Source organism: Mesoplodon densirostris, chromosome 17, assembly GCF_025265405.1.
Source record: "Mesoplodon densirostris isolate mMesDen1 chromosome 17, mMesDen1 primary haplotype, whole genome shotgun sequence".
In the NCBI taxonomy this organism is placed as follows: Eukaryota; Metazoa; Chordata; class Mammalia; order Artiodactyla; family Ziphiidae; genus Mesoplodon; species Mesoplodon densirostris.
The window spans coordinates 2,897,880-2,916,278 of record NC_082677.1 but is presented as its reverse complement, the minus strand read 5'-3'; the positions used below and the strand labels follow the sequence as shown (position 1 = coordinate 2,916,278).

General features: G+C 47.5%; 1 protein-coding gene across 1 annotated transcript in view; it reads left to right on the top strand.

The window, feature by feature from the left end:
* Positions 1-2,139: 2,139 nt before the first annotated feature.
* Positions 2,140-18,399, top strand: part of SPATA13 (spermatogenesis associated 13) — a 119,120-nt gene continuing 102,860 nt past the window's right edge. Inside the window, exon 1 of the mRNA XM_060080285.1 lies at positions 2,140-2,284. The gene's annotated coding sequence lies outside the window, so the exon portion shown is untranslated. The remainder of the gene's footprint in view (positions 2,285-18,399) is intronic.

The following is an 18,399-nucleotide window of genomic DNA, read 5'->3' as shown; positions in this document are numbered from 1 at the left end:
ATTAACCTTTCATGCTATGTCTCTAAAATTTTCCATTGCTTATTTATTTTAGGTTGGCCAAAAAGTTCGTTTGGGTTTTTCCGTAAGATGTTACAGAAAAACCTGAATGAACTTTTTGGCCAACCCAATATAATATGTTTCTGCTTTAAAAATATATATTCACTGTCAAAAATTTGGGGGGGTTTCAAATAAAGATCCAAACAATAAAATAAAAACTTGCCCATATTTCCACCACCCAGAGATAATGACCATTAGTATTTCGGTGTGTGTGCTTTAATTAATGGGCTGTTATTTTAGAGCAGTTTTGGGTTTACAGGAAGACTGAGAGGAAAGGAGAGTCCCCCCATCCCCCCAGTTTCTCCTGTTACGGGCATCTTAACATCAGTGTGGCACATCGGTTGCGATTGATGAGCCAATATTGATACGTTATGATAAACGACTTTACATTAGGTTTCACTCTTTGTGTTGTATATTCTACGGGTTTTGACAAACGCATAAACGACATGTGCCCACCGTTTTGAGTATCACACAGAATAGTTTTCCACTATTTAAAAAAGCATGTATAGAATTAATTTTGACTTTTCATTGTGTAATTTAATATTTGTATATGTTCTTTAGTTTTTACATAGTGGTTATTCTTCTTTGATTATAAAAGTAACATGTATAATTATAGTGCTGGCAACACAGAACCACTCAGATGAATCATCTAAAAGACAGCAGTTTTTAAAAGAATGTGTTTATTTTATGAATTCCATTAGGTGCACATCAGGAAACAATCATGGAACTTTTAGGGCCCAGATCCTTGCGCAGAAGGGTTTCCTTCATCTCTGCGGCTTTCCTTAATGATTGCGCCATGAGCCACCCGGGAAGGGTGAGAGTTCTGAGTGTGTTCACCCAGACAGTCCACGGAAGACCTGCTCTAGGTCCTGGGGAAGTGGGTAGGTTTAAAAGTCCTCACCTAGGGTTTTTTTTTGTTTGTTTTTTTAATGAATTTATTTATTTATTTATATTTTTGGCTGCGTTGGGTCTTCATTGCTGCGTGCAGGCTTTAGTTGCGGCGAGCAGGGGCTACTCTTGGTTGCGGTGCGTGGGCTTCTCATTGCGGTGGCTTCCCTTGTTGCGGATCATGGGCTCCAGGCGAGTGGGCTTCAGTAGTTGTGGCACGCAGGCTCAGCAGTCGTGGCTCGAGGGCTTTAGAGCGCAGGCTCAGTAGTTGTGGTGCACGGGCTTAGTTGCTCCGTGGCATGTGGGATCTTCCTGGACCAGGGCTCGAAACCGTGTCTCCTGCGTTGGCAGGCAGATTCGTCACCACTGCTCCAGCAGGGAAGCCCTCACCTAGGGTTTTCTTTTTCACGAAAAGTGTAGCCAAGGCGCCTTGGCCTGGAGTGACCTCCACCCTGGCAGAGGTGGGGCGAGGGGGCAGTGAGGGGCGGTTGCCTGGGTGACGCGGCTGCCCCTCCCGCCCAGGGCCGATGCTGGGGGGTTGATGAGGTGGAGGGGAGCCGGGTTTAGGGGGCCGGGCTGGGGGGTGATGTCATGGGTTGCTGGGGGTGGATGGAAGGGAGCCCGGCTTGGGGGGTGTAGCTGGGTGGATGAGGAGTTAGGGTCGGGGGAAGTGTAGCGGGGCGGGCATGTGGTGGGAGGATATCCTCGTGGTGGAGCAGGGTGGGTTGGGAATGTCTGCGAGGATGGTGGGGACAGCAGGGCCGCTGGAAAGGTAGCCAGGGACGGAGGGGGCTGGCGGGGAGGAGAAGAGCCGAGCCAGGGGCGTGGTCTGGGGGCTGAGCTGGGGGCGTGGCCTGAGGCAAGACTGGAGAGCCCAGGCAGAGGGGTGGCCTGGAGCCAGGTGTGGCGTGGCCTGGGGGGCGTGGAAGGAGAGCCGGGTCGGGGCGTGGCCTGGGGCCGGGGCGTGGCCTGGGGCCGGGCGTGGCATGGTCCGGGGTGGTGGGGTGGAAAGGTAGCTGAGCCGGGGGCGTGGCCTGGGGCTGGGGCGTGGCCTGGGTTCAGCGGGGGCGAGGCCTGGGGGGGTGGAAGGAGTGCAGGGTTGGGGGCGTGGCCTGGGCCGCGGGGGCGTGGCCTGGGCCGGGCGGCAGCGGCGGGCTGGCTTCAGCGCCGCGCTCCTCCCCCGCAGCCCAGCCCGCCGCCCGCCCGGAGTCCGCGCACCCGAGCGGAGGCTCCTCCGAGAGCCCGGTGTGCTCGTATCTCCGCGGCGCCAGGACCAGCCCTGGGTCGCCGGGACGTCTTGGATCGGCCGACTTTGGAGGCTCCTTCGAGCGGGGCCGCGGTAGGTGAGGCTGCGCCGAGGCGCCGGGCGGGCGCCCGGGTGTTGGCGAGGAGCCCGAGCCCAGGAGCTGAGTTACCTCGACGCCGGCCCCGCAGCCCAAACACCGAGTTCGCTCGGTGAGCTCGCTGTGGGGCTGGGCGGCCCGAGGGCGAGGGACCCCCGGCCCCGCGCGCCTGGGGATCCCCAGACTTGACCCGCGCCCGCCGCGGGCTGCGGGCGGGACAAAGGCGCGGGGCGCCCGCGCCGCCCAGGGGATGCGCTGGAGATCTCTCCCAAAGCGAGTTTCTCCCCGGGTGCCCCGGGCCTCATCTCCCGAGAAAGGCGGGACCCTGCGTCCGGCGACCCTGAACTGGAGGGGTGAGCTCCAGGGCTGGTTTGCTTCCACTTACGTTCGGCGAGGTGAGGGAGTGGGCACGCCAGCCCAGGGGGACGCAGACCAGCGCTGCGCCTCCGGCCAGGGAGCTCAGGTGACCTGGGCTGGAGGCCACCATCCGGCTGGGCAGTCTGAGCCCCGGCAAACCTCCCCTCCCTCCAGGTGCGGAAAAAAGGCCAAACCAACCAACCATACAAACAGAACTCTCCGTCAGTTGCTTCCCAGCACTGGACAGTCTTGTTGATAAACAAAAGAATAACTTGAGTTTATTTAACACTTGTTACCAAGGCCATCTAAATTCATACATCATCCGCTCCTCCTCCCACGGTTTTCCCTGCGTCTCACCTCATTTTCCGTGTTGCCTGGTGTTTTCTACCCTATTAACCCCTCCAAGTCCCCAAGTACTGTGTTCTTCTGTAACAGGTATAGAAGTTTCACCCGTTTTATTTTTCCTAACAAATGCTCCGTTTCCATGCCCGCTTCTTGCAGACTTCCCCACCGCAGTGTCCTCGGGGGCCTGGTGATCACCGTCCTCCCTGCGCTGAGCCTTGGTCTCTGCCCCCTCCCCCCATCCTTTAGAGTTTTATGTGACTGTTTCTTACCCAGCATTCTAATTCTCACACCCCTCCTTTGGTCCCCAGATTTGCCACCTTCCTCCCACTCAGGCTGGCTGTCTGCCTTTTTGCCTGTGCTCCCGTGCTGTGGGCTGTCTTGCCTTTTACCTACTTCTCCCTGTACTTTTCCCGCCTCCAGAGCACACCTTGTTTCGGTTCCTCTGGTTGTTGATTTCGCTGCTGCATCACCACTCCTTGGTTCCCTTTCTTCCCTTCCAATCGGTCCTCCATTACCCTGCAGACGTCTTTATTTCAGAAGGTCTGAAAGTGTCACAAGTAGGCAACCAGCTTCCCCAGGACCCCTGTGGACGTCAGGACCTTCCCATCTGCTCCTGGTTCTGTGTGTGTTCTTACTGAAGACGTAGTATCGTATGTAGACAAGTTCTCCGACTATGTTGATATTGATGTTAATATGAAGAGTAGGTAGCAGTTGTCAAACGCTTAGTAGGAGCCGAGCAGTCTTCCAAGGGACGTACACGCAGTAATAACTCATGAATCCTCCTCGCTTCCCTGTAATGTCGATGCATTCCTAGCCCCATTTTACAGATGAGAAAGGGGAGGCTCAGAGAACTTTAAGTACCAGGCCCAGTTTCTCGTGGCTGTGTGGTGGGAGAGCCCCTCTTCTCGCCAGGCGGCTGTGCTCCCAGGCCATGCTAACTTTGGAACTCATACGTGGGCTGGGATTCGGCCTTGGAAATGAGGTCATTATTTGCGTGTTTTACTTGGTCTGCAGTTTACAACTGTTGAGGGCATAATATCTATACTGTAGAGCAGTGTGTGGGGAAAGCCTAATGCCTCCTGTCCCTCGGAAAGACTGGGGACACTGCCTGGGCTGGCTTCCAGCTCACTTTCCTGAAGAGACCACCTGGCCCCCTTGGCTACAGGAAGGCTGGAAGAAAGCTTCTTGCAAAGACCGTTGCCAGCCGGCTCCTCCCCTGCAATGAGAGGTCAGTTTCACTTTAGCTGGCCAGATCTTTAGGGTCCTTGAGAGCCCTGTGATGTGGTGAGTCTTGTTTATTTCTGTTTCATTATACAATTTAAAGCCTTGTTCCTATATCTCCTTCACCTTCCTGAAAGTTGGAGGCAAGTGTTTGTTCTTTGGCAGATGCTGAAGCAGAGTGTTGGGAAAGTTTTATACTTCGATGGCTGGAAGGGGCCTTACATTCCACAGACGAGGAAACTGTGGCCCAGAGAAATAAAATGATATGTCCAGGGCAGGCAGCGGGACAGTAGATCCCCAACGTACCGACCTCTGGTTCAGGACTGTCCATGCATGGCCCTGCAGCTTGGTGGGGTGACCTCTGGGCTTGCTGTGAAAAGCAGTGAACGAACCCTTTCCTTCCTGAGCTGAGAGGCATTGGGAGGATTCATTTGGAGTGGAAATTGTCAGTGGGTTCTTTTTTTTTGGTCTGAAAACTAAACATTTAAAAAATGTTTGCTTTCGATATACGTCATGGCATAAATGGGATCCTAAAATTGCAGAAGTATAAATTCAGATGTTTTTAGAAAGAAATATTTTTGTTTTCCAGAACATGAGGCAGGAACGCCAAACATACATTGCTTTCTAGAGGCAAATCGTACAATCCATGGCAATTTGAAAATCAGTAACTGGAACGATGAATTGTATTTTCATTTGCAGAGAGAAAGGCCTTAGTACAAAGCGCTCATGTGATTTCCTCCATCTCCGCATCTCAGATAAAACAGGGGTGAAGGGGGAGCCTGTCCCGTTAGGTGCTGTCTCTGTGTTGGCTCTGCCACGCCCCACCCCCCGTCTCCCCCTGGCCTCGGGCTCCCAGCCAAGCTCCCCCATTCCCAGGTCTGCTCCCTGCTGTCTGGTTCATCTCTTTCTCCAGGAGCCCTCGGGGAACCTGGAGGGTGCTGCTCACCCAGGATTGCTCAAGCCGTTCCATAACTGCCTTTCTTGACAGAATCCAGCCCTAATGCCCTAAGGTGTGTGTTCCATGTAATTAACTTCTCTCTGATGCTCCAGAATGAGGTGGGTGGCTCGGTGAGTCCTTGGGAGAATTGATGAGACATTCACTGTCTGTGTTCTGTGGTTTGGATGAGGATCATCGGTGTAACTGCGGAGCAGGTTAGGTTTACCGCTCCCCTCGCACAGGGGAAGGAATCGAATGTCCTGGCCACAGCCCCGTAGGAAGAGTCAAGAGTGAGATTTGAATGCGAGGCTGCCAGGCCCAGGAGATCCACACGCACGTCCAGCGTCTGTCTGCTCTGAAGCCCATAACCCTCCACAGCAGCTTCCCAGAGCTTTTTACGAACTAGAGGAGGGAAAACGAGGGGCACGTGGGGCCTCGCGGGAGTCCCGGACCAGCCCTCCGCAGTCTCCCTTCGGGGCCAGGGGCGCTTTCTGACTGTGGGCGGCAAAGCCCCAAGTGGACAGAGATGGTCCTTGTTTCTCATACATGGCTGTGGCCATCTGCTGTGGTCGGGATGTGAACATTTGTGGCCACAGGTAATGCCCTATCCTGTGCTCGTGATCTTCAAATATTACCTCACCTAACCAGGACCTTAAAGGACCTGATTTCTTGGCCAGAAATAACCTCCGCCTGTTTCCGTGACACAGGACTGCTCTTTGTCACCGTGGAAGCAATGCAAGCTCAGCGTTGTCATTTCAGGGACCGTGTGTCTGACTCAGGACATCTTTTGCTCTGGTCAGATCTGAGCTGGACCCCTAATTCTCTCTCGGGGTTCAGCCGTGGGGCTGGGGATCTCTAAGAGGACCCTTCCTGCTAATCTGGGAGAGGGAGGGGCCAGCCTTTTCCTTCTCCCATTAGCACCGTTACAGAGTTTGTTCCCTAAGCCTGGCAGGCTGTCCTTAGAGAAAAACAGAACTCAGGTCCCAAAGGACTAGACTGGAAGGTGTGGGCGGGTGAGATGTGGCCTGCAGGAAACTGGGATCTTTGCCCGCCATCTCTGGCAGGTGCGGGGTGCTGGGGCCCCACGTTTGTTGTCTTAGAGCAGAGGGGGCAGGAGGCCAGGGAGGAGATGTGTTCCTGGTATCGGAACTTTGATCACAGGCTTTCCTGGCAATTACTGTTCTCCATAATAGAAGCAGCAAGCGGTCTTGTGGAGGAGTGTTAAAATTACAGTCACATTAAACGAGGTCAGGCCCTACTACGTCACCACCACGTGTGCTGTATAAAAAGAGAGGAGGCCCGAGTCCTAAAACCACTTAACCCATGTGGGCTTTGAAACTTGTCCACTTCGGATGTTGGGACTCTCTGCGGCTGAAAGGAAAAACAGCTTCAGAAAGTTTGCTCCCTTCCCCCCTTCCCTTTTATGTGCTGGATGTTGGGGATGGAACCAGCCCCTGCCCTTGTGGAGGCTCACGCTCTCTCCGGTGGGAGTGGTCGGCATGTGAAAGGAAAGACCTGTAGCAGGCGAGGGATCAGTTTATGGGGAAGGCATTAGGGGAGCCCATAGGAGACCGAGGATCCAGGAGGGCTTCCTGGAGGAGGAGCTAACCACAGCCAGGGCTGAATAGGAGGGTGCAAGTTGGGGAGGGGGCTGACAGAGGGAGGCATTGTAGCCTCTGGGGACAGAATAAGCAGAGGTGGGGACACGGACCCCAGCTCGGGGATGCGGGACCCTCAGACAGTTCTGCCCATCATTCATGACTGTTAACCATTTGCCCAGAGCAGTGGTTCTGCATCTGCACCAGCAGAGAATTGGTTAGAAAAGCAAATTCTAGGGCTCTCCCCCGGACCCGCCGAATTAGAGTTTCTGGGGTGTGTGTCTGTATTTTAACAGCCTTCCAGATGGTTTTCACACACGCTGAAGTTTGAGAACTAGTGCTTTAGAATGCATGCTTTTCAGACACCCTGAAAACAGCTGCTCTTCATTGCTACCTGGTTGTCCCTCAGAGTGGCTGTGTTCGGGCCTGGTTGGACGTGTCACACCTCCCTCGAGCCATCAGCTGTCCAACCTTCTCGTTCTTCTCCACCGTGTACACCCTCACAATTTCTCTTGCCCGCCCTGCTTCATTTCATCACATACTAGTAATTTATATTATTTCTATGACATGATTTCTTAGTGTTTGGCGGTCGTCAGGTAAACTGGGTTCAGGTCCCAACCCTGCTGCTTGCCCGCTGTGTGACCTGGGGGAGGCGTTGACCTCTCTGCCTCAGTTGCCTTATCTGAACAATGTACATAATGGTACCCATCTCTTCACTGAGGGTTTCAAACTTTGTTGGACATTGGAATTACCTGGGGGGTCTTTAAGAAAGGTTGATGCCTGCTCCCATCCCCAAATTGTAATTGGTTGTGGGTGTGACCTTGGCATTGGAATTTCCCAGGGGCAGTGAAGTTGGGAACCACGGTCACAGGTTGTGGTGTGGATGAGTCCCCACTTGCAAAGTGCTCAGAAGGGGGTCAGGCCTGGTTCCTCTGTCTGATGGGGGAGGGGAGGCTCTGTTGGTTCTGTGATGGTGGGGGAGAAGGTAGAGCTGTGTCGCTCGTTCGGTGAACACTTGTTGGATGTCGAGGGCCTGTCGGTTTGGGGATCTCCTGGTGACTCCGTCTTGTTCTGAGACTTAGGAGGTGAAGTAGCCCAGCACAGTGGGTCTCCAGGTCTGATTCTCTGAGCATCCGCTGGGCAGGACTACAGAGGGCCTGCGTGAACAGAGCACAAGGGCTGCCACCCCCCAGCCAGCATTCCCAACACGGGACACCCTTTTCCCTCCTCTGTGCAGAATAACATGAATTTTCGGAATATAACCAGCTTCTAAAATCATGAAGGAGCAGTGCTTTTCAGTGAAAATGGGAATCGGGCCCCCCTAGGGTTCTGACCCTGCTCTAATCTGTCATTTGAACTTGGACGCCAGTCTTCTAAATTTATTTTGTTATTTTTGGCTGCACTGGGTCTTTGTTGCTGCACGCGGGCTTTCTCTAGTTGCAGCGAGCGGGGGCTACTCTCCGTCGCCGTGCGCGGGCTTCTCACTGTGGTGGCTTCTCTTGTTGCGGAGCGCGGGCTTTAGGCGCGCAGACTGTAGTAGTTGTGGCACGTGGGCTCAGTAGTTGTGGCTCGCGGGCTCTAGAGCGCAGGCTCAGTAGTTGTGGCGCACGGGCTCAGTTGTTCCGTGGCACGTGGGATCTTCCCGGGCCAGGGCTCGAACCTGTGTCTCCTGCGTTGGCAGGCGGGTTCTTAACCACTGCGCCACCAGGGAAGTCCCAGACACCAGTTTTCAGACACACAAAACATCTCTGGACTTGATCTCTCTTTGGCACCTGAACTGTCTTCTAGGACAGTGTTCCCCAACCTTTTTGGCACCAGAGACTGGTTTTGTGGAAGACATTCTTCCACGATGGGGGTGGGAGTTTTTCCAGGATGGTTCAGGTGGTATTGTGAGCGAGGGGGAGCGATGGGGGGGATGGGGAGCAATGGGGGGGAGCGAGCTGGGGATGGGGAGCGAGGTGGGGGATGGGGAGCGAGGTGGGGGATGGGAAGCGAGGGGGAGCGAGGTGGGGGATGGGGAGCGAGGTGGGGGATGGGAGCGAGGGGGAGCGAGGTGGGGGATGGGGAGTGAGATGGGGGATGGGGAGCGAGGTGGGGGATGGGGAGCGAGGGGGGATGGGGAGCGGCCAGTGAAGCTTCGCTCGCTTGCCTGCCGCTCACCACCTGCTGTGCAGCCCGGTTCCTGACAGGCCTCGGACTGGTTGGGGACCCCTGTTCTAGGATCTAAATGTCACTGTGTTATAAATTATGTATTTCTAACCGTTATTTGAATAACATACAGTCTTTTTGCATACCCTGTCCTGTCACATATTCATCCTACCTTCATTCATTGTTTTATTAATTCAGCAAATGTTGATGAGTATCTGCTTTGCATCAGACACCAAGCTGGCAGTTTTATCCCTTATTTCCTGTGGAAGGACAAGCATATCTGTCAGCATGTAGAAAGTGTTTCTTTAGGTGTTAGTTCATAGCTGCAGCCTTCTCTGTACCTGTCTCTTTTGGTGACATAATTACTCCACTTTTAATAATAGAACATCTGAAGGACATTTTTCATGTTGACTCCATGGGCCTTCTTTGAACCCTGCTGAGATTAATTAAATCAACCCCCATGCAATAATTATCCTAAAATATCCCAAGTTATTAAAATCCAGTTTGCCTGGAGTCCGGAGTCAGTGACCCACAGTCAGTACCCTCAGGATGAAATCCGCAATCCAGTTTAAGGTCTGGGGGTTCCTGATTTCTTTTAGTCCAGAGTCCGTCCTAGTGGTTCGGCCAAATTAATTAAAGAAATGAGAAATAGGGGAATTCATATCTCGAGTTTATTATTTGTTCTCTTTCTGTGGAAAAGTTAGGTTCTGTTTTTGGTTTTGTTTTGCCATGCAGGGCATACAAAGAACTGATGTTTACTCTTAGGTTGCCCCTAGTACATTTAAATGTGTGTTGCAAGTAGAAATAATTGATTCACTATATTTGTTCTGCTCAGGCCTGATTACTAAGTGAAAATCTACCACCGGGGAAACTTTTGTGTAGCCAGCACACAAGTAGCTCAGTATTATGGTAAAGACTGGCCTCCATTGTGTGGTCTTAACATTATCAATGGTGTTACCCACAGACTGAATAGGCTTTAGAAATACAGGCCTTCACAGGAATTGCCCTGGCTTAAATGTTCCATGGAGCCTTCTGAAATAACATCCCCCAAACCTTCATTTGAAACAATAAAGAAGGAGGGGATATATGAATATCTACAGCTTCAGTTATATCGAAAAGGATTAGGTATTTAAAATGAGAAAAGTTAAAAATATATTTTAGCTTTAAGAATCTGAGGTTAAGAAATAATCCAAGATACATCGGGAAAGTCAACAATATTCTTCAAAATGGTATGTTCTAAGATCCGCCAGACCTGCTTTCTCTGCTTTTTCTACCTTTGACTTTTCTGAAACAAATCTAAACTCCCCAGAGTGGATTGAGTGGCCCATCTTACTGAAGAGCCTGCTTGTTTTATCAAGTCAAGCCCAGCTCTGGCGTTGGAGCATCTCTCTGAGTCCTCAGGCTGCTCTGCCAGAACCGTGGTGTCATGCACTTCCCAGAAAAGGATGGGGGACTTCACTGTTATGGCCCAGCTCCAGTTCTGGGGTGTGTGTGTGTGTGTAGGTCTAGGGTACGGCCAGCCTGTGTGCTCTGCTGAGTCAGTGTGTCTTGGAACCAGTGACGTTCCTGCCTAAGCGCCTAAGTTGGGTCTAGACTCCTGGCCTCCCTAAGAAATGAAGCAGTGGAAGTCTGAATAAGGAAAGTGGCAGCCTCTTTTGAAGATTCATTGTTTGATGACGAGTCATGGCAAGGTGTGAGGGAGAAGGATGATTTGTAAACTTGCAGCTTGTGGAACTGGGCTGAATGTTGGGATTTTCTTTTTCTTTTCTTTCTTTCTCCCTCCCCTTCCCTTCCCTCTTTCTCCCCCCTGAACCATGAGGCATGTGGGATCCTCGTTCTCCCGACCGGGGATCAAAGCCACGCCCCCTGCCGTGGAAGCGCTGAGCCTTAACCACTGGACCGCCGGGGGACTCCCTCTATTCGTGTTTTCAACGTGTTGTCCTCGCCCGACAGCATCCGTGTCAACAGCTCCGCTCACGGTTGAGCCGTCTGAAGGCAGACCCTGTGCCCAGACTCAGCTCTTGAACTGCCACATGCCTGGCAGAGTGTCCTGGATGGGGGCGGTGCTCACCGGGACGAGCGACGGTCCATCCATAAACGCGGTCGTGGTTCTGGCAGGGGAGGCGCTGGCATTGTCCCGTCCCGGCTAACTCCTTCCCTCCAGCCTCGCCTTCCACCTTCCCTTGTTAGATTCTGCGTTGGGTTGGAGGAGAGTGATGTACGTTAACCTCCTCTGGACCTTCTCTCAGGCTAGAATCTTCTGCTTCCAGGGACGGGGTATGCAGAGGGATGGAGAGGATGCTCCGTTAGTCCCCGCTCTCCCCCTCCATCTGCTGGTCTGCGCCTCCCATGGCTCCACTCAAAATTAGGAAAAGTACTCAGGCTGAGAGAACACCGTCTGCCTTCCTTCTGATACAGAAGTAACCTCGTCGGAGGAAGCAGGAACTCTCCCTGCTTTTCCTAGTCTTTATTTCTAATCTGACCCCTCATCCAAGGTGCTCACCCTGAGTGGGTGCCGACCCAGAAGGCTTCAAGTGGGACACGGAAGCAAGAATATTCTAGCATTACAAGATCAGTGCCTGCAGGGGGACAGGTCAAAGCGTACAGTACCACTGCCGCTGCCTAAAGATGTCCGAGTTGGTAATGTGGCTCTTACATTCTCAGACCAGCACATCTGAAGGAAGTTTATCACACTGATTTCCTGGGGGCTGTTTCCAAGCCTGCTGAGATTAATTAAATCAAACCCCATGCAGCAATTATTCTGAAGCAAAATGGCTTATTAAATTCCGGTACATATGCTGGATTACTGAATTTGTATTGTCCAACTAGATGATTACGTTTTTGTTTGTTTCCTACTCTAGGACTTTAATATCCTTTTTTTAATTTCTGTGGGTGGATACAACCAACCTCTTTTGGTTATTCTTTCTTGCTGGGATGAGGAGTCTCTAGGGAAGAAGGAAATGCCTGCTGTCAGCAGGACAGTACTGTTTTCTAGGCTTTCCTGGAAAGTTGTTTCTGTAGAACTAGGTCTTTCTCTCCACACAGTGCCTCTGTTTTTCTTGGGCTGGGGATTTTTAAGAAGGCTTTGTGTCAGTTGGAACACTTGTCTTCTGAGATGAAGATAGTGGCCATCTGTGCAGATCGGTCCGGGAGGAACAGAAGGTTGGCTCAGCAGGAAGGTTCCTGGTCCCTTGTCACCCGGACCCAGGGCAGCCACTCCTCTGTGTGTGCTTCTGGGTCAACTAAAAAGACCTGGGAAGCACTTCGGTCATTATTGAGAGAGGATTTTTAAAAAAAACATAATGCTGTTGGAAGTGTGTGTGTGTGTGTGTGTGTGTGTGTGTGTGTGTGTGTGTGTTTTACTGTTTCTTCCAAACAGAAGAGTTTCTTTCATGTGATTGTTTTAAAGAGAACTGGTCATGCAGTGACCAGTTATTATACATGACATGCCTGGCTAGTGAACTTTTCTCTTCCTTGTACAAACTCACGGCTGCAGGATTCAGGAAGAATTAACTTGGAACACATTTCTCATGGGCTTTTAGATGGAAAGGTATTTCCCCGTTGGGAGGATCCCACAGCTTTTACCTTAGAGGAGTGGGAACTTCAGCCCCATGTCGGGATCCACTCACCGAGGGCTCGGGAGGAGATCTGGGTGGTTTCGGGTTCCCAGGGCAGGGTGCAGTCTGAGTGCAGAAGCCCTTGGAATGCGCTGCCCATTGGCCGCCTCGTGTGCTCCGTGCTGCCTTGGCGAGAGGCGGAGGGAGATGGGGGAGTGGTGGCCCTCATCTCAGAACCTGCGGGACACATCTGAGCACCTGCTGCTTCTATGTGGAGGACCAGATGCTTGAAATGTTACCAGGGTGAGGTGGACGGTTTCAAAGAAGTGGTTATAGAGAGCTGGTAACTACGGTGATGGCCCAGCAGGGAGGTGGCCACACCTGCTTGCTGGTGCTTGACGGGGTATCTACGCGGGAATTCAGACAGACTTCTGGCATCTGTCCTGGGCTCTCCGGCTGAACCTGTCTATGTCAGTCATGAGGTTTGGATGGTCAAGGAAAGGTCTCTGTAAAATACCCAAGTCCTGGTGTTTGGTTGTGTGGAAGACGCAGCAGTGGTGCATAGGTGGTTTTCTTTAGCTGGACTAACGTTGGTAAAAGTCAGCATCTGACACAGAAGAGGCAAGTGTTGGCAGAAGAGAGTGGGAATTCGAGAGTTCAGGCAATGTGTAATTGTATTCGTGGAGAGTTTTAAATTCTTATTTAATTTAAAATATTAAGCTTTTTTATTTTGAGATAATTATAGATTCACATGCATGGTAAAATACAGTGATATTTACGTGATATTGTACAACATCACAACCGGGATATTGACATTGATACGTGAATATAAATAACATTTCCATCACCAAGAGGGTCACTTGTGTTGTCCTTTTATTTCAAAAATGTTATAAAATTCAAATCATACAGTGTGTTAGGTATTGCTTTTCTTACTCAACACAGTTCTCGGAAGATGATACCACCCCTTCTTTGCATATGGGCCTTGCATGTATGTTCTCTGACTCTGCAGCTTGTCTCTTTAACCTCTTAACAGGGTCCTGTGCAGAACAGAACTTTTTCATTTTGATGAGGTCTAATTTATTGATTTTTTTCCTTTTATGGATTATGCTTCTGGTGTCAAGTCTAAGAACTCTTTGCCTAGCCCTAGATCTTGAAGATTTTCTTCTATTGTTTTTTAAGTTTTATAGTTTTACATTTAAGTCCATGACCCATTTGAGTTAAGTTTTTGTATAAGGTGTGAGATTTAGGTTGTGGTTTTTTGTGAGGTTTTTGTTTGTTTGTTTGTTTTTGCCTGTAGATGTCTAATTGCTCCAGCCCCTTTTTTGTTAAAAAGGCTATCCCTCTTCTGTTCAATGCCTTTTGCACCTTTATCAAAAATCAGTTGGGCGTATTGGTGTAGGTCTGTTTCTGAGTTCTCTTTTCTGTTGAATTTAGCTATGTGTCTCAGCCAATATCACAGTCTTGATTACTATAGCTATGGGTCTTGAAATTGGGTGGGTTGATTCCTCCCACTTTATTCTTTTTCAAAATTGTTTTAGCTAGTCCAGCTCCTTTCCCTTTCTACATAAATTTTAGAATAATCTTCTCATATCTACAAAAAAATCTTGCTGGAATTAGGGGAGAATTGACATCTTTACTATGTTGAATTTTCCAGTCAGTGAACACAATATGTCTCTCCATTTCTTTCATCAGCATTGTCTAGTTTTAAGCATATAATTTCTGTTCATGTTTGCATAGATCTACACCTAAGTATTTCATTTTTTGGAGCACTTGTAAATGGTATTGTATTTTTTATTTCAATGTCCATGTGTTCATCGCTAGTATATAGAAATACAATAATTATTTTTTTTTGGATATTTAACTTGTATTATTTAACCTTGTAGAGCTCACTAATTAGTTCTAGCAGTTTTTTGGTAGATTCCTTGGGATTTTCTTTGTAGACAGTTATGTCATCTGCAAATAGGGATGGTTTAATTTCTTCCTTTCTAAGCTGTATGCCTTTCATTTCCTTTTCTTGCCTTATTGCACTGGCTAGAACTTATCATGCTGTGTTGAATAAGAGTGGTGAGAGCAAAGTCCTTGCCTCTTCTTTCTGATCTTAGAGGGAAAACATCCTGTCTTTTCACCATTAAGTATAATGTTAGCTGTAGGTTTTTGGTAGATGCTCCTTATCAGGTTGAGGAAATTGCCCTTTATTCCATTTTTTTGAGAGTTTTTTTTATGATGACTGAATTTTATCAAATGTTTTTTCTATTGATTGATAAGATCATATGATTTTTTTCTTTGGCCCATTAATATAATGAATTATATTGATTAATTTTCAAACATTGAACCAGCCTTGGATCCCTGGAATAAACCCAAATGGAATAAGCCCCACTTGGTCATGTGTATAATTATTTTTATATATTGCTGTATTCTCTTCTGTTTTATTAAGCATTCTTATGTCTATATTCATGAAGGCTATTGGTCTGTCTGTAGTTGGGTTTTTGTTTTTGTTTTCATTTGTTTTTAGTGGTGGTGGTAGGGTACTATCTTTATCTGGTTTTGGTATGAGGGTAATACTAGCTTCATAAAATGAATGGAAAATGTCTTCCATTTCCTGGATGACAAAGGGTGGAATTGGTGTTAATTCTTTCTTAAACATTTGGTAGAATTCTTCAGTGAGAGCATTTGGGCCTGGAGATTTCTTCTTAGTGTTGAAATGACATAATAAATTTCCATAAATGGTTAAGGTCTGTTGAAGTTACCTATTTCATATTGTGTGAATTGTGGTAGTTTTTGTTTTTTGAGCAGGTGGTCCATTTTGTCCAATTCGTATGTATAGAGTTGTTCATAGTATTCCCTTATTATCTTTTTTTTTTTTAAAGAATCAATTTTATTTATTTATTTATTTTGGGCTGTGTTGGGTCTTTGTTGCTGCACGCGGGCTTTCTCTAGTTGCAAGGAGTGGGGGCTACCCTTTGTTGTGGTGCACGGGCTTCTCACTGTGGTGGATTCTCTTGTTGCGTAGCATGGGCTCTAGGTGTGCAGGCTTCAGTAGTTGTGGCACGCGGGCTCAGTAGTTTTGGCTCATGGGCTTAGTTGCTCCACAGCATATGGGATCTTCCTGGGCCAGGGCTCAAACCCATGTCCCCTGCATTGGCAGGCAGATTCTTAACCACTGTGTCATCAGGGAAGTCCCCCCTCATTATCTTTTTGATGTCTGCAGTGTTGGTAGTATTACCTTATTTCATTCCTAATATTGGTATATTGTGTCTTCTTTTCTTTGTTCTTTGTCAACCTTGTTAGAAACTTTGTAAATTTTATTACTCTTTTAAAAGAACCAGCTTTTAGTTTTACTGATTTTTGCTGTTTCTCTGTTTTCAATTTCTTTTATATCTGTTCTTGCCTTTATTATTTCTTTGCTTGCTTTGGGTTTATTTTGCTCTTTCTCTAGGCTCTTGAGGTGGGAGTTTAGACTACTAATTTGAGAAGTTTCTTATTTTCTTATGTATTTATTTAATGCTGTAAATTTCCCTCAGAGCACTGCTTTAGCGGTGTTCTACAAATTTTGATATGTTGCATTCTCATTTCCATTCGGTTAAATGTATTTTTTTTTTTTTTTTTTTTCTTTTTGCGGTATGTGGGCCTCTCACTGTTGTGGCCTCTCCCGCCGCGGAGCACAGGCTCCGGACGCGCAGGCCCAGCGGCCATGGCTCACGGGCCCAGCCGCTCCGCGGCACATGGGATCCTCCCAGACCGGGGCACGAACCCGCATCCCCTGCATCGGCAGGCGGACTCTCAACCACTTGCGCCACCAGGGAGGCCAGGTTAAATGTATTTTTTAAATTTCTCTCTAGACTTCCTCTTTGACCTGTGGATTATTGAAAAGTGTGTTGTTTGGTTTCCAGATGTTTGGAAATTTTCCTTTTATCTTTCTGTTATTGATTTCCAGTTTATTCCATTATGGTTGGAGAACACATTCTGTATGATTTCAGTTCTTTAAAAATTTTTGAAGTTTGTTTTATAGCCCAGAATATTGTCTGTCTTGATCTGTGTTCTATGTGCATTTGAGAAGACTATATATATTCTGTTGCTGTAGGGTGGAGTGTGCTATAACTGTTTAACCCTATTGGTTAATGCTGTTAATCCTGAAGTGGAGTGTTTTGTTGTAGTGATGTTAATAGTTATTATTTGTTTCTTGCTTTTGTTTTTTTCTGGTGAGGGAAGGGGAATGAGGATTAGACAGTGAAGAATTTGAAATCATATTGTCTGGCAAGAATAAGGAGACTAAAACTCCATATTGCCAATTTAGGGCAACTTTGACACCCATCCAAGGAAAGAGTAGAGTTTATATTCTCTGTAGGTACCAGAGGCCCAGTTTATGACACCATTGTTTTAGGATTAGAAAGTCTGAACAAAACCATGCTTGATCTCAAAATTAGAGGTCAGACAGCTAAAGTTGCTGACCAGGACTGGAGGAAAAGGATATATTTCAAGGTTGTTTACATTACTTCTTGTTGAATAGTATTTATTAGTTAACTGGCTTATTGCTTATTAAGTATTCAATCTTTAATTAGATCTAGAGCACAGTCATGGGTTTTTGACCTAAAAGGTATATTATTAATCTGTTCTAAAAAGTTTGTTATGTAATTCCTCTATTCCAGATATGGTGTTAGTTCCTGAGAATATAAAAATAAACTAGAGAGACATGGACTTAAGTATTTTTTATTCTCCCACAGAAGAAAAACCTAGAAATCTCAATGGCTTCCACAAAGACTGATTACTGGAAGACATAAGAATAAATTAAACCTTGAAGATTATTTTAGTTTCAGATGCTGCAACTTAAATATGAAAAACAGTATTAAATATGCTGTGCAGGGAAACTATTTTATTACATGGTTGTATCGTCACTTTCAATTAAAAGCCTGGCATTTCGTGCAGGTTTCCTGTGTGCCAGGCACTGAAGTGAGTGCAGGAGATGTGGCTTTGCTTAGCCCCTGGTGTACTTTTTCTTTCTTAAGTCTGATTGTTATAAAGATAGAGGCCAAGTGTAAATTTCTTAAAGTTTATATGCATTTTTATGTATTATTTCTTGAGAAATAGAAGCTTCCATGTATACTGAAAATTTTTATTTTCATCATTTTTTCAGTCACACAACGATATAAAGAATATCTACGGAAGTCATGTTGAATTTAAATACAAACAGATCCGGTATCAGTGTCAGTACTGGAGTTACCTCAGATCGTTTTGTAAACACTAATTAGTTTAACCTGTTTAACCAGGTATATTCTAGAAGGGCAGCAGAGACCTTGGTCTGTTACTGTTCATGTAACACAACAAAAAGTGAGAAAATACAGTTCAATATATCACAGTGTGTGCTCTCTTTTTCACAATGACATCATAGTTTCCCTTTAATAGCTCTTTCTCAGATCACGAAAACGTGTTATTCTCCCAGAAAACCAGTTGCTTTGACTAATGGGGCCAGGCCAGTCCAAGGACAGATTAAGCACACAGGAACCTGGCGTGATCCCTGGAAATGGTCCTGTCTTCTTTCTGTCATCTTGGGGGCTCTTTAATTTAATCACCGTGTTTTCTGTTAATTCTCTGAAGAAGCTCCATCTATCTAAATGAATGGTAGATGATTGGTTGATCATCTATTTTTGATATTTTACTTTTATTTTTTATTTAAAAAAATTTTTATTGGGAATTCCCTGGTGGTCCAGTGGTTAGGGCTCCCCACTTCCACTGCAGGAGGCCCAGGTTCAGGGAACTAAGATCCCACAAGCAGCGTGGGGCGGCCAAAAAAAAAAAAAAGATTTTATTGAAATATAGTTGACTTACAATGTTGTGTTCGTTTCAGGTGTACAGCAAAGTGATTCAGTTATACATACATATATAAACATATATATCCTTTTTTTACATTCTCTCCCATTATAGGTGGTTGACAGACTATTAATTGTTAAAAA